General features: G+C 41.5%; 1 non-coding gene across 1 annotated transcript; it reads left to right on the forward strand.

Moving 5' to 3' along the window:
• The first annotated feature begins 3,497 nt into the window (after positions 1-3,497).
• LOC140199905 (U6 spliceosomal RNA) lies at positions 3,498-3,604 on the forward strand. Its single transcript, XR_011886521.1, has one exon. It is a non-coding gene; the product is annotated as a U6 spliceosomal RNA (small nuclear RNA).
• The last annotated feature ends 494 nt before the right edge of the window (positions 3,605-4,098 follow it).

The following is a 4,098-nucleotide window of genomic DNA, read 5'->3' on the forward strand; positions in this document are numbered from 1 at the left end:
TAAATTCCTCTATATACCTGTCTAGTAGTCTCTTAAACTTCACTAGTGTATCTGCTTCCACCACTGACTCAGGCAGTGCATTCCACGCACCAACCAGTCTCTGAGTAAAAAACCTTCCTCTAATATCCCCCTTGAACTTCTCACCCCTTACCTTAAAGCCATGTCCTCTTGTATTGAGCAGTGGTGCCCTGGGGAAGAGGCGCTCGCTATCCACTCTATCTACTCCTCTTATTATCTTGCACACCTCTATTATATCTCCTCTCATCCTCCTTCTCTCCATAGAGTAAAACCCTAGCTCCCTTAATCTCTGATCATAATGCATACTCTCTAAACCAGGCAGCATCCTGATAAATCTCCTCTGTACCCTTTCCAATGCTTCCACATCCTTCCTATAGTGAGGTGACCAGAACTGGACACAGTACTCCAAGTGTGGCCTAACCAGAGTTTTATAGAGCTGCATCATTACATCGCGACTCTTAAACTCTATCCCTCAACTTATGAAAGCTAACACCCCATAAGCTTTCTTAACTACCCTATGCACCTGTGAGGCAACTTTCAGGGATCTGTGGACATGTACCCCAGATCCCTCTGCTCCTCCACACCACCAAGTATCCTGCCATTTACTTTGTACTCTGCCTTGAAGTTTGTCCTTCCAAAGTGTACCACCTCACACTTCACCGGGTTGAACTCCATCTGCCACTTCTCAGCCCACTTCTGCATCCTATCAATGTCTCTCTGAAATCTTCGACAATCCTCTACCCTATCTACAACACCACTAACCTTTGTGTCATCTGCAAACTTGCCAACCCACCCTTCTACCCCCACATCCAGGTTGTTAATAAAAATCACAAAAAGTAGAGGTCCCAGAGCAGATCCTTGTGGGACACCAGTAATCACAATCCTCCAATCTGAATGTACTCCCTCCACCACCACCCTCTGCCTTCTGCAGACAAGCCAATTCTGAATCCGCCTGGCCAAACTTCCCTGGATCCCATGCCTTCTAACTTTCTGAATAAGCCTACCGTGTGGAATCTTGTCAAGTGCCTTACTAAAATCCATATAGATCACATCCACTGCACTACCCTCATCTATATGCCTGGTCACCTCCTCAAAGAACTCTATCAGGATTGTTAGACACGATTTGCCCTTCACAAAGCCATGCTGACTGTCCCTGATCAGACCATGATTCTCTAAATGCTCAGAGTTCCTATCTCTAAGAATCTTTTCCAATAGCTTTCCCACCACAGACGTAAGGCTCACTGGTCTATAATTACCAAGACTATCCCTACTACCTTCTTTGAACAAGGGGACAACATTCGCCTCCCTCCAATCCTCCGGTACCATTCCCATGGACAACGAGGACATAAAGATCCTAGCCAGAGGCTCAGCAATCTCTTCCCTCACCTCATTGAGCAGCCTAGGGAATATTCCGTCAGGCCCCGGGGACCTATCCGTCTTAATGTATTTTAACAACTCCAACACCTCCTCTCCCTTAATATCAACATGCTCCAGAACAACAACCTCACTCTTATTGTCCTCACCATCATCAAGTTCCCTCTCATTGGTGAATACCAAAGAGAAGTATTCATTGAGGACCTCGCTCACTTCCACAGCCTCCAGGCACATCTTCCCACCTTTATCTCTAATCAGTCCTACCTTCACTCCTGTCATCCTTTTTTTCTTCACATAATTGAAGAATGCCTTGGGGTTTTCCTTTACCCTACTCGCCAAGGCCTTCTCATGCCCCCTTCTTGCTCTTCTCAGCCCCTTCTTAAGCTCCTTTCTTGCTTCCCTATATTCCTCAATAGACCCATCTGATCCCTGCTTCCTAAACCTCATGTATGCTGCCTTCTTCCACCTGACTAGATTTTCCACCTCACTTGCCACTCATGGTTCCTTCACCCTACCATTCTTTATCTTCCTCACCGGGACAAATTTATCCCTAACATCCTGCAAGAATGTACTCCCTCCCTAAAGATGCCCTTTAAGTCCCTTACTTTTCTATTTGGCTATGGAGCCACTGGCGATTGCATTTCGTAGCTGAGCTGAAGTGGTGCGGATTTGGCGGGGAGGTGTTGAGCATGAAGTTTCCCTTTATGCTGATGATATTTTACTTTTTATATCAAACCCGACTACCTCCTTACCCTCAATGTTTTCACTTCTTAATAAATTCAGTCAGCTTTCCAGTTATAAACTTAATTTACATTAGAGCGAACTCTTTCCAGTCAATAGAGAAGCACAATCATTAGTATTTCATGGGCTCCCTTCTAAAGTAGTTAATAATCAATTCACTTTCCTTGGTACTACAGTAACAAGGAACTTTAAGAATCTTTTTTGAGAAAATTTTACTAATCTTCTAAATTCGACAAAACAGAATCTGACACAGTGGTCACCCTTGTCCATGTCTCTGGTAGGTCCAATTAATGTTAGAAAAATGTATATCCTTCCTAAATTTTTGTATTTATTTCAATCCTTACCAATTTTTATTTCTAAAGCTTTCCTTGATGCGTTAGATTCTATTATTTCATTCTATCTATGGAAGGGCAGATGTTCCAGACTTAATAAAGCTGACTTTCAAAGATCTAAAAAGGAAGGTGGTATGGCCCTGCCTAATTTTCATTTACATTATTAGGCAGCCAATATTCGTTGTCTTATTTTTTGGCCTTTCTTCCATAATCAGTCTGACTGCCCAAAATGGGTGGCAATGGAGTTGAATTCTAGTAAGGATCTTTCCACTTCTACACTTCTCGGATCCACACTTCCCTGTCATTTGCCTAGACTAATTGTTAATCCTCTTATTAGACATACTCTGAGAATATGGGCTCAGTTCAGAAAATATACCGGCCTTCATAGTTTCTCTCTCTCTAGCCCTATTTTACACAATCATCTTTTCTACCTTCCATGTGGGATTCAACATTTTATGATTGGTACAGAAAGGGTATTAGGCGCTTTGAAGATCTTTTCATAGGTAATCGTTTTGCAACTTTTCAACAACTGTCTGTAAAGTTTAACCTACCTAATATACTCATTTCTTTGGATACCTTCAAATTAGACTTTTTATTAACCCTTTAATATCAAACTTTTCTGAGATGCCTGAGAAAAACATTGTGAACCTGTTTCTTTGTATTAATCCATTGGGTAAAGGTTTAATATCAGTTATTTCGGATAAGTTAGTGATCTTGAGGCATGCCCTCTTCGATAAAATTAGAAATGCCTGGGAGCATGATTTAAATATCTCCTTATCTGATGCGGTTTGGGATTCAATTCTTAAGTCAGTTAACTCAACCTCTTTATGTGCTCGCCACTGCCCTTTGCAGTTTAATGTTGTATACGAGGTTCATATGTCTAAAACTAAATTATCGCGGTTTTACCCTGATATTAGTCCCGTTTGTGATACGTGTAAAGGGGGTGAGGCTTCTCTTATCCATATGTACTGGCCCTGTCCTAGCCTAGAGAAATTCTGGAGCTAAGTGTTTTCAACCCTGTCTCATCTTAGTGTGCTCGCTTCGGCAGCACATATACTAAAATTGGAACGATACAGAGAAGATTAGCATGGCCCCTGCACAAGGATGACATGCAAATTCATGAAGCGTTCCATATTTTTTACCCCTCAACAACAGTGTGGTAAGGTGAACAACTGGAGGGCCACGTGGGTGGCCATAAGTATGGATATGTACTGACTATAATGGAAATGTATGTAAAGGATGGAAAGTTATTGAATGGTTTATTGTATATAATTTTATTTTTGAATAAAGTATATTTTGAAATTTTAAAAAATCTCATATTCTTAATTGCCACTTAGAACTTAACCCTCCGATTGCTCTTCTTGGCACCTTGGGTGAAGTAGACATGCACTTGAGTCCGACGAAACGTCGAATAATTATCTTTTGCCTCTCTCTTGTCTAGACGGTTAGTTCTTATTAGGTGGAGAGATGCTGCCCCATCTACTTATGCTCAGTGGCTTAGTGATATTATGTCCCGCTTAGACCTTGAAAAGATTCATTATTCACTTCCTAGTTCGGACATAAAGTTTCATAAGGTGTGGGGACCTTTTCTTGAATATTTTCATAACTCCTCTTTAGATTAAGTTTATCCTTT

This window comes from Mobula birostris, chromosome 6 (assembly GCF_030028105.1).
Source record: "Mobula birostris isolate sMobBir1 chromosome 6, sMobBir1.hap1, whole genome shotgun sequence".
NCBI lineage: Eukaryota > Metazoa > Chordata > Chondrichthyes > Myliobatiformes > Myliobatidae > Mobula > Mobula birostris.